Below are 12,647 nucleotides of genomic sequence, written 5' to 3' on the forward strand. Positions count from 1 at the left end.
GACTGCCCACATGGAACTTGAGAGCTGACAAGAAAAATGAGAAACCGAAGCACCGTTTAAAGCTCATTAGCATCCGGTCTTAAAGCTTCATCGTTTGTAATTTCATCTCCTCCATAATTAGAGGGTTATTAACAGAATCAGTATTTCACTCAGCATTCTAAAATAGCAAATAATTCTCTAGCTTCTTCAGCGTATCCTCTTTGGGCTAAATGTGGCAGGAGAGGAGCAAGGAAGAGAAACAGGATAGGCCAAGGGAAAGGAAGATCAGCACCTTGAAGCAGTCACTGTGCCAGAACCCGGCAGCTTAAAACAACCATGTCTCTTTTCCCATGGCCCCCAATGTACAATGGTTTGACCTAACAATATTTTGGCTTTAAGATGGAATGCAAATTGTATGCACTCAGAAGGAAATGAACTTTAAATTTTAATTTTGATTCTCTGAAGATACCAGGCAGCACCCGCAAGCACAGCGTGCCATGAGACCCTCTGTTGAGAAGGAAGCTCTACGGCGAGCTGCGTCACTAAAGTAAGATGTTAGGAAGAGCAAACATATTAAATGCACTTTTGACTTACAATATTTTGAACTTACAATGGGTTTATCGGGCCCAAACAGCCTTATAAATCAAGAAACATCTCTATCTCATAGTGCCATGACTCAGAAATGCAAGCAAGGTGTGGCTGATATTTTCTGTACCACATAGCACTCACAGAGGCCATTCTTGGGGAAAGAGCCAGTCTGCAGGGTCCAAGATGGCTTTGGACAGGGAAGACAAGAAGGCTGTTTCCCCAGGCACTACCTAGCAGAGCTCCTTGAGGCCTCTCCAGCACGAAGAATTAGGGTCCTCTGAACTCCTTCATGACAGTTCATGAGAAAATGTTGTGAGCTTGATGTGATGATAGCCATCTAGGTCATAACTGCCATTTTGCTGTCAGATGGCTCTGATGTGTACTCCAAGCCCAAGATCAAACAAAGTTGTTAAGATGGTTAGCTGATTTGTGCTTGCCCCTGAGCCTGGACACATTGGACATGTTAGTAGTTTTTGAGAAAGGCCACAGCCCACTTTTCTCTGGCTTAGCATAGCTCCCTTACTCCAGCCATAGGATACAGCGATTCTTCTGTATTCCTGCTGCCCAAGACACTCTTCTGTCCATAAGACTGTAATAAATTTCGCTTTGTGAAATCCTGAGTCTACCTGACTCTGTGTCTGGCACAGGGCAGCATCTGCCTTTGGTCATAGGACCAAATTTCTTCAAAACGGAAGTTGCAAGGCTTCTTATGGCCTGATGTCAGAAGTGCCAAAATACCACTTCTTCCACACTCTATTGGTCAAAGCAACCAGTCAGGAAGGCTCAAAGGCAGGAAATAGACTCTACTTCTCAATGAGAGAGAAGCAAAGAATATGGAGCCATGAATAGAGATGAAAATAGCTTACATATCAAAGTCTTGATGGAGGCAGTGCAGAGTGGACATGGGAATTCGGGGTATCAGAGACCCGGACCCTTTCTGTCCTCTTGCTCTGCCTTGCTTGGGGTGCTAGTTTAGGGCAGAGATTGGTAAAGCATAAGCCCATGAGCCAGATTTGACCTATCACCTGTTTTTGTACATAAAGTTTTATTGGCAAACAGCCATACTCATTCATTAAGGTATTATTTATGGCTTCCTTCACATATTAATGACAGAGGTGAGTATCTACAACAGACTAGCTAGCCTGCAAATCTTTTTTTTATTCATCTATTCACATGTACATACATTGTTTGGGCCATTTCTCCCTCCTGACCCCTCCTCTTCCAGGCAGAACCTGTTCTGCGCTTTTCTCCAGTTCTGTTGAAGAGTAGAAATACGCAATAATAAGAAAGATATAGCATTTTTGCTAGTTGAGATAAGGACAGCTATACAGAGAGATTCCTAGCGTTGCTTTCATATACAAATGTGTTACAACCCAGGTGGATGTATCTCTAACTGGTCTTTACACTGGTTCCTGATCCCCTTCTCGTGTTGACCTCTGTCACTTTAAGATTTCTGTATTAATTCCTCTGGAGTGGGGATATTAAATGCTTTCATGTTTTGGGTCTTCTATCTAACCCCGTACCTCCCGTATATGATCTCCCCTTGTCATGTAACCCAAGTCTTAAAACATTGCTGTATTTGCCCCAGATCTAAAGACTGCATGTGAGGGAGAACATACGATTTTTAATCTTCTGAGTCTGGCTAACCTCGCTCAGGATGATGTTCTCCAGTTCCATCCATTTACTTGCAAATGATAAGATTTCATTTTTCTTCATGGCTGAGTAAAACTCCATTGCATATAAAAACCACATTTTCTTGATCCATTCGTCAGTAGTGGGTCACCTTGGCTGTTTCCATAACTTGGCTATTGTGAATAGCACTGCAATAAACATGGGTGTGCAGGTGCCTCTGGAGTAACTTGTGTTGCATTCCTTTGGGTATATCCCCAGGAGTGGGATTACTGGATCATATGGCAGATCTATGTTTAGATTTTTAAGAGACCTCCAAATTTTTTTCCAGAGTGGTTGCACCAGCTTGCATTCCCACCAGCAGTGTATGAGGGTTCCTTTTTCCCCCACATCCTCACCAACACATGTTGTTGATGGTGTTTTTGATGATGGTTATTCTAACACAGGTGAGGTGGAATCTTAGTGTGGTTTTGATTTGCATTTCCTTTATGACCAGAGATGGTGAGCATTGTTTTCATGTGTTTTTTGGCCATTTGAATTTCTTCTTTTGAGAAAGTTCTATTTAGTTCAGTTGCCCATTTCTTAATTGGTTCATTGATTTTAGAAGAGTTTAATTTCTTAAGTTCCCTGTATATTCTGGTTATCAGTCCTTTGTCTGCAGTATAGCTAGCAAATATTTCCTCCCACTCTGTGGGTGTTCTCTTTAGTTTAGAGACTATTTCTTTAGTTGTGCAGAAACTTTTTAATTTTATGAAGTCCCATTTGTCCATTCTTTCTCTTAGTTGCTGGGCTACTGGGGTTCTATTGAGGAAGTCCTTGCCTATACCTATTAGTTCCAGAGTGTTTCCTGATCCTTCTTGTACTAACCAGAGTTTCGAAGACTGCAAATCTTAAAATACTATCTAGGAAAAGTTTACTTGGCCCTTCATCTAGGAAATTTTCTGAAAGTTGCTGATATTATATTTACACAGATGGGAACTGCAAGGGAACCTGGAAAATGCAGTCATCCTTAAGTATTGGTTCCAGGACCCCTGCCTGGATTTCCATAATCCACAGATGCTCAAGTCTCTTAAATAAAATGGAAAAGGCACTAGTGGCTTACACACATAATCCTAGCTACTTGGGAGGCTGTGATCAGGAAGATAGCAGTCTGAGGCCAAACTGAGGAGTAGGAAAGAGGGAGATTCTTGAGACCCTATGTCAATAGAATAAAAGCTGGGCCCCATGGTATGCATCTGTCATCCCAGCTACAGTGAGAAGTGTAAAATAGGAAGATTGTGCTCCAGGCAGGCCAAGGCAAAAAGCAACATTCTCTCAAAAATAATGAGATAAAAGAGCCACAGACATGGCTCCAGTGGTAGAGGGTCTGCCTACCAATCAGGAAACCCTGAGTTCTAATTTTAGTACCACCAAAAATATGTCATTTAATTTAAAAAATAAAATTTAAAAGTTACATAGTATTAGTATGTAACTTGTAAATATCTTCCCATACACTTTGTTTTTTTAAAAAAAGTTTTTGGTGGTACTGGGTTTTAAATTCAGGGCCTTGTGTTTGCTAGGCAAGCACTTTACCATTTGAGCCATGCCTCCAGCCTTTTTTTGCTTTAGTTATTTTTCCAGTAGGGTCTTGTGTTGTTTGCCCAATCTGGCTTCACACTGCAATCCTACTTATGCCTCCCACAGAGCTGGCATTACAGACCTGGCTTGTTTGTTGAGATGGTCTTTCCAAGTTTTTTTGCCCTGGCTGTCCTCAAACTGCAATCCTCCCAATCTCTACCTCTTTAGTAGCTGAGATTATAGGCAAGAGCCACCACTCCTGGTGCCCAATACTTAAAAGAAGGTGAAATAAAAATCTCTCATGTTAAACAAAACTAAAGGAATTCATGACCACTAAACCAGCACTAAAGAAGGTAGGGAAAGGAATCCTATACACAGAAAAAGAAGATAAAATCAACCATGAGAATATGGGAAAGAATAAATTTCACTAGGAGGGTGGATAAACAAATGACAATTAAGAAAGAATCAAACATTATAAAAACAACACAATGATAAGAACTACTGCATACCTTTTAATAATAACTCTGAATGCTAATGGTCTTGATTAAAAGGCATAGACTGGCAGATTGGATTAAGAAATAAGATCCAATCATTTGTTGCCTGCAAGAAATGTGCCTAACTTGCAAAGACAAACTCAGGCTTAAATTGAAAGGATGAAAAAAGATTTTCTAAGTAAATGGACACCAAATTCAGGCAGAGGAAATTATACTCATATCTGACAAAGCATTCTTCAAGCCAAAGTTAATCAGAAAAGACAAAGAAGGTCACTTCATTTTCCTAAAAAGAACAATCTATCAAGAAGAGATAACAATTATGAGCATATATGCACAGAATGTCAGTGTGCCCAATTTCATAAAACAAACACTACTGGACATTAAAGTGCAAATAGATACCAACACAATAATAGTGGTGACTTGTTGACTTCAGTACCCCACTCTTGCCAAATGAAAGGTCATCCAGACAAAAAAACAACAAAGAAACTTCAGAATTAAGTGGCACTATAGATCAAATGGACGTAAGACGCATCTATAGAATATTTTGCTTAATAGCAACAGACATTCATCTCAGCAGCTCACAGAACTTTTGTTAAAATATATCATATTTTATGTCAAAATATATATTTTAAGACATAAAGCAAGTCTTAATAAATACAAGAAAATTTAAATAACTTAATGTGTTTTATCAGACCACAATGGAATGAAACTAGAAATCAATAGCAAGAGAAATTACAGAAAATATACAAATGCATGGAGACCAAAAAAAACCACACTTTTGAATGATAAGTGGATAATTAAATAAAATAGGGTTAAGAGGAATGAAGAAGTTCCTGGAATCAAGTGATAAATGCTCTGTTTTGAGCATTCCAGAACCTATGGAATAAAATGAAAGGGTTTCTAAGAGAGGAGTTTATGCCTATAAATGCCTATATTGAAAATCAGAGAGAGCTCAACCTAATGATGCACCTCAAGGTCTTAGAAAAGCAAAAACAAAACCATCACAAAGTTAATAGGAAGAAAGAAATAATAAAGATCAGAGTTGAAATTAATGAAATGGAAATTAAAAGAACAAAACAAAGAATCAATAAGACAAAAAGTTGGTTTTTTGAGTGAATGAACAAGATTAACAAACCCTTAGCCAAAAGAAAGAGAGAAGACCCAAACCAAAAAAAATAGAGATGAAAAATGTGACATAAAAGCAGATACCACTGAAATCCAGAGGATCTTTAGTATTTTAAAAACTTACACTCTAATAAATTGGAAAATCTGAAAAAAATGGATAAATTCCTACACACATATGATTTATCAAAATTGAACCTAGAAGATAGAAACAATTTAAACAGATCAATAATGAGCAATGAGCTCAAAACAATAATAAAAAGTCTTCCCACAAAGAAAATCCCAGAACCAGATGGATTCACTACTGAACTCCACCAGACCTTTAATGAACTTTATACCAATGATCCTCAAACAATTCCACAAAATACAAAGGGAAGCAACACTTTCAAACTCATTCTAAGAAAGAAGCCAGTATTGCCTTGATGTCAAAACTGGATAAAAACACAAAAAAAGGAAAACTATTGGCCAATTGCTTTGATGAACCTTGATGTAAAAATCTTCAATAAAATACTTGCAAATCTAATTCAACAACACATTTAAAATTCAAATATCATGATCGAGTTGCCTTCATTCCAGCAATGCAAGGATGGTTTGACATACACATATCAATAAATGTAATATAGCATAGAAATAGAAACAATGACAAGAATCATGTAATCTTCTCAACAGATGAAGAAAAACCATTGACAAAATCCAACAGTATTCCAAGATAAAAAGACCTGAAGAAATTAGGACTAGAGGGTTCATAATAAAGACTATACATAATCAAGCTATAACCAACACTATTCTGAATGAGGGGAATCGAAAGCATTTCCTCTAATATAAGAAATGAGATAAGGGTATCTACTCTTATTCAATATAGTGATTGAATTCTTAACCAAGCCAAGAGAAAGAAATAAAAGTAATGCAAATATGAAGGCAAGAAGTCAAATTACCCCTATTAACAGATGATATCATTCTACACTTAAAAGACACTAAAAAGTCCACTAGAGGATTCTTAGACCTGATAAACACTTTCAGCAAAGGCATAAGATACAAAGTCAACATACAAAACACAATGGTTTTTTTTATAGACCAATGATGAACTCAATGAAAAAGAAATTAGGAAAATAATCCATTCACAATAGTCTCAAAACAAATAAACTACTGAGGCATAAACTTAACCAAAGATGTTAAAGACCTCTACAGTGGAAAACTATGAAGCACTGAAAAAAGAAACTGTAGAAGACACTAGAAAGTGAAAAGCTCTCCATGTTCATAGATTTGCAGGATAAATATTGTTAAAATGGCTAAACTACCAAAAGCAATATACAAACTCAATGCAATCCCCATCAAAATTGTAATGACATTCTTCACAAAAATAGAAAAATCACAAAATTCATATGGAAACAAAAGACTCCAAATAGCCAAAGCAATTCTGAGCAAAAACAACAATGCTGGAATTATCATGATGCCTGATTTCAAACTATCTACAGAGCCATAGTAGCAAAAACAGCCTGGTATTGGTACAAAAACAGACACAAAGACCAATGGAACAGAATAGAAGAACCAGAAATAAGCCTAGGAAGGTAATGCTGTCTGACTCTTTACAAAAGTAAAGAGTAAAGTAAAACATACTTTAGAAAAAAGATAATCTTTTCAACAAGTAGTGCTGGGAAAACGGGGTATTTATATTTAGAAAACTGAAACAAAATATAAAGATCTGTATAAAATATAAATGTAAAATTAATAAATACAAATATGAAGATCTGTATAAAAACCAACTCAAAATGGATCAAAAACCTTAATGTAATACCCGAAACTTTCAAACTACTCTAAGAAAGCATAGGGAAACATTTCAAAATCCAGGCATAGCAATGAATTTCTAAATAAGACTCCAATGGCTCAGAAAGTAAGAGCAAGATCTGGCAAATTATCAATTTGACTAATTATGTAAAATAATTGTACCAATTATTATGAATTGACAAATTATATCAAATTTAAAAACTTCTACACAGCAAGAGAAACAATAGAGTGAAGAGACAGTCTAGAGAATGGGAAACAAATCTTTGCAGATATTCATATGACAGGGAATTACTATCCAGAAAGAACTAAAAAAGTAAACATAAGAATAACAAACAATGCAATCAGTGAACTGGAATTGAACTGAATAGATAGTTTTCAAAAGAAGAAATATAAATGACCAATTAATAAATGAAAAATGTTAAGCATCCTTAGCCATCAGGAAAATGCAAGTTAAAACTACATTGCTATTTCACCTCAGTATAGTCAGAACAACTGTCATCACTGAAACAAAAGCAACAACTGCTGGAGAGGGGGCGGGGTGGGGAGGTAGGTGGGAAGAACTTTTATTCTCTGCTGGTGGGAATGTGAATTGGTGTAGCCACTGTAGCAATCAGTATGCAGGCTCCTCAAAATGTTTAAAATAGATCTCCCACATGATCCAGCCATACTACTTCTGGGTATTTACCCAAAAGAATCAAAGTAACTTCTGTTCACTTCCAAACTCCACTGTGTCATGAGAGCTATAAAAAAGACTAGAAGGCAACACAAAAAAGCTGCACAGCCCAGGTTCCACATGTGTGCAGAGCAGGTACGCATTGTTCTGTAGGACATCCCTAGGAATGATTCACACATAGGTTGTGTATTACTTTCCTGTCCATAAACTCATAATGCAGCTTGTATTCATTATGGTCCCAGAAAGACCTGGGCAGGAGCTGAGACCATGCCTGATACCAGTACCCTGAAAGGGATTATGAAACACTGTGGTTGTTGTATTCATGTCCTAGGAAAAATCCCTTGGAAATAGACATAGCACCCCTTTCTTGGAAAGCCCATCAACCCAAACCACCTCAGATGGAAATGATTTCTCAGGGTGTCTGTGGAATGTCTTCTGTTTTCAGAATCTCAAAAGTCTTGGGTAATTTAGGGGATATTAACAATTTTTTCTCTGATGCTCTTCCAAATCTCAAAGCTTGTCTCATCTGATGTCTTTAAAAAAAAAAACTTCCAAAGTCCATTTGTCAGAGTTTCCACGGGGGTAAAATGGCCAAATTGAGACAGCATTTTGAAAGTTTGGGAAGATAGGAAGCTTTGTTATTCTGCCAGTGTGACCACACACTTAGAGAAGGTGGAGGGACATGTACCAGAAGCCACAGGACTGTCCCTGTGAAGTAGTATAGATCTCCAACAGTGCCTGAGGAAGGCCCGTGCCTCTGGTGCTGTGTTTTGTTGTGCTTCTGTTCTTACGACAGACCATTTCTTCTTCGGCTACCTTCAGGCTATCATAATGCCACAACATGAGATTCCAGAAGTGGTCAACAAGGTCCAGTTCCCAGAACAAATCCCCATTCATTTGTTCCCAATCTGCAGAACCCAAACAGAAACAACAGAAAATAAGGATCACACTCCTGGTTCTCAACCATGGGCAATGGTGCCTTCCAGGAGACACTGGTTAAAGTCTGGAGACATTTTTCATGATCACTGTTGGGGGAAGGGGCCTGTTACCAACATCTAATGTACACCATAATTCTCAGCGTCCCTCTGGGTGTGGGTGGATTTTGTTTCCCATGTTCACAACACTGGACTCTGTAGGGTCAGAGATTTTGGTCCTGAAAAAAAAAAGAGGACCATGGGATAGAATTATAAGCTGGACAGCCACGTGGCCACTTTGGTCAAGAGGAGTCACCATCCTGCCCTTGATCAGGAAGAGGTTGGGTGAAAGTAGGGGTGAGTGCATATGGATCCCAGGTGACCCACTTACCTCTTTGCATGCCCCTCTCTAATTGTGACTGTAAGTGGACAGGTATATATAGCAAGCCCACCATGAGAAGTGTGTGGAGACCGGGACTGTGGACTCCTCAGGAATGAAGTTCTGAGTCACAACACCAGGTGGGACACCAAGATTGCAGAGATGGTGGCTGAGGATGACGGTAGGCTACCAGAAGAGCTGCTCCAATATTCCAGATCAGTCCTGGTCCTGAGCCCCCATGCAGTAGTGGGGGTGTCATTTTTCCCACTAAACTCTCTCCTCTAAACTTCCCCTCAGGAAGAGGCACGCCTGCTCCCAGAAATTGATGGAGAAGGACATCAAGTGGCATGAAACATAGACTATACAGGACAATTAGCTACATGGCTCAAATTGCCCTTCAAGGAAGGACTTGCCCAGTGGCAGGAAATGTAAACCTCAGATGGCTGTAGCCACAGCTCCTTCCTATCCTACCTGGGCTGCAGAGGGTAGCCTCAGGCACAGCGGTCACACACACCCCTGGAGCCTGGGCAAAGCAGGGGTTGAAGGGTGCCTCGAGAATGACCCTGGCAGTGAGCACTGGCTCTGGTCCGTGGCTTCCTCAGACTGACATTACAGTTCAATTTTTTTCCTTCCACCCACTTCTGCCTCCTCGTCATTCTTTCCACAGGAGATGATCTATGCCAGTCTCCGTCTCAGCATCTGCCTCCAGATAATTGGACCACAGCACAAGCTATTAATACTGAATTCTGCATGGGAAGATGTTCCCCCAACTCCCATCAGGAGTGGGGAAAGGGTGCTGTCTATATACCGCCCCCCATTGACCCCACAGTTGTTATTTGTGTGAAATCAAGAGCAACTGATCATGGAGAACAGAACAGAAGGCATGCAGAGGTTCCCACAGCAGAGTGGGAACACAATGCACTTATAGGGGTCAGCACACATTTTCTGTAAGGCACCAGGTAGGGACTCTTGCGACTCCAACACCAAGTTGATAGAACAAAAGCAGCCCAGGCCAGGTGCAACAGGCAACTCCATAGGCCAAGGCCAGGTGGCACTCCCACCCATGGCTGGCTGTAGATGGACCCCTTCATCTCCTTCAGTGATCATTTAGATTGGAGAAGATGGGACCCATTTTGAGTGTGTGAGCTCTTATTTTTTATTTTGTTTTGGTTTTGATTTTTTGCAGCTCTGGCTGGTGCCAGACCTTCATTCTTCTCTTCCTGGTGCCTCCTATAGGGACATCCCCATCCAGAGGTGGGTCAGGGCCCTTACTCCACAGGATGGAGGCACAATGGTTTTTACCCACAGCCCACAATAAGAAATACATTTTGTTTTGCAACCTAAGACACACATACACTACTCAGGACCTATAATTTTCAAATGATGGTTTCAAAATATTAATGGATAATCAATGAAATACATTTGAAATCAATTTAATAAAATACTGCACAGCAATTGCTATGGTTTGGATCTTAATGCCACCGCCCTCCAGCCCCACAAAGACCTATGTGTTAAAGGCTTGGTCCCTAGCCTGAGGTGCTATTGGGAGTGATGGAGCCTGCTTGAGTTAGGTCTTTGGAGGCATGCCTTTGAATCCTTGAATGAGATATCGGGACCCTGCTCCTTCCTTTCTCTTGTTGCTTCTTGGCCACTATGAGGTAAACAGCTTCTTCCTACACATACTCCCATCATGACAAACAGTGCTGCCACAAGCCCAAAGCAACAAGACCAAGTGACCATGAACTGAAATCTCTGAAACCGCGAGCCAAATAAATCTTTCTGTTTATGAGTTGGTTGTTTCAGGTATTTCGACACAGTGGTAGAAAGCTAATTAATACAGCATTACTTTAATGAATTAATGAAAAGATCAGATAATGTAGAATAGGAGAAAAGAGAAAATATAACAGTGCATATTGTACAGAAAATGCAAGTACTATTTCATGAAATTTTTATTGAGGTAGTATGTATTAATGTGTATATATATATTTATTTGTGTGTGCATGTGTGTGAGTGTGTGTGTGTATGATACCAGGAAAGGTGTAAATGTATTTCTTAGGGTAAGACACAGTTAAAAAGAGTTCAGAAACACTGGCCTGTGATAAAAACTTCCAACTCGTTGTACTAGCTATAAGCAGATTTCCTTATAACCAGCATCTGAAGGGTATACACAGCCAACTGGATCACCCATTATCTGCAACACTTGTCAAAGCACCTTTCAAAAAACTCCTCTTTGAAAAGATCAGTTCAAGAAGAATCAACTTAGAATGTAACACATATGTACATGAAAGCAATGCGAGGAATCTCCCTGTATAGCTATCCTTATCTCAACTAACAAAAACCCTTTGTCCTTATTATTATTATTTATACTCTCTCTTCAACAAAATTAGAGATAAGGGCAGTAAAGTCTCTGCCTGGAAGCAAGGGGGTAGGAGGGGAGAGGGAAGGGGCAGGGGGAAGGGGGTAGAAATGACCCAAACATTGTATACACATATGAATAAAAGATATATTTTTTTAAATTCCTCTTTGAAACATCTTCTTATCTCTTTTAGGCTTTTTTATGACTTCAGGCGCCAATGGAGAGCTTGGGTGCGCTATGAGCCTGCTGTCACCTCCTTCATGTCTAATTACTCCAAGCTGCCTCTTCTCACAAGGGTTTCCAGATGGAAGAATCTCATTTTAACCCCAGAGCCATCCTTTTCAAAGCATTCTCTCCCCAAGGTGACAGGTCCACACATGTGACCTGGGCCCCTGAGCTTGAGTGTGAGCACACGGGAACGGAAGTGCTCATTCTTCTTGGGAACACTGGCCTCTCCACTTCACCACTGTCTCTCCATCAATTTCTAAATAGCACCTTGCAAAATTAGGAGCTGAATAGACATGTGTGCATGGCAGGTACAAGATGACCACCAGAACATTGGAGAAAGTAATTGTGAAAACATAAGTAAGCCAAAAGCACTTCATTTCCACCTGAGAACCTGCAGGGCTTCCCTAGTCAAATGCAGCTCTCACGTTGCCCCCCAACGTTAACTAACTGAGTACTAAGAGTTTGCAGACTGGTTTGTGGCCTGGGGGTATCTGACCACACTTCACATGTGGCCAGAGCTTTTGAAAATGATAGCCCTATTGACTTAGTACACTTCAGTTCCTTCTGATAAGACCTCATTTCAAATATGCAGACATATTTATCCTCACCTTTCATTTCCAGAAGTGAGATTTGAGAAGAGATGTCTGTGCTTTACCAGTTAAAGCAGAAGGTCCAATAACATGAAAGCTTTAAAGACTACCAAAACAAATTTCTGTTGTTCCCCAAATTAATTTTTGTTTCTTTCTGACTTACTGCTCACTCAGGCTGAGCCTTTCATCCAAATACCAACTCATCATGAAAAATTGCCACAAAACTCAACAGCAAAAATCCAAATGTTAGATTTTAAAATGGGAAAATGACCTGGACATTTCTCAACAGAGGACATACAAACGGTCACCAAGTATATGAAAAAGTGTTTACCATCACTAATAATTAGGGAAGT

This window comes from Castor canadensis, chromosome 4, assembly GCF_047511655.1.
Source record: "Castor canadensis chromosome 4, mCasCan1.hap1v2, whole genome shotgun sequence".
In the NCBI taxonomy this organism is placed as follows: Eukaryota; Metazoa; Chordata; class Mammalia; order Rodentia; family Castoridae; genus Castor; species Castor canadensis.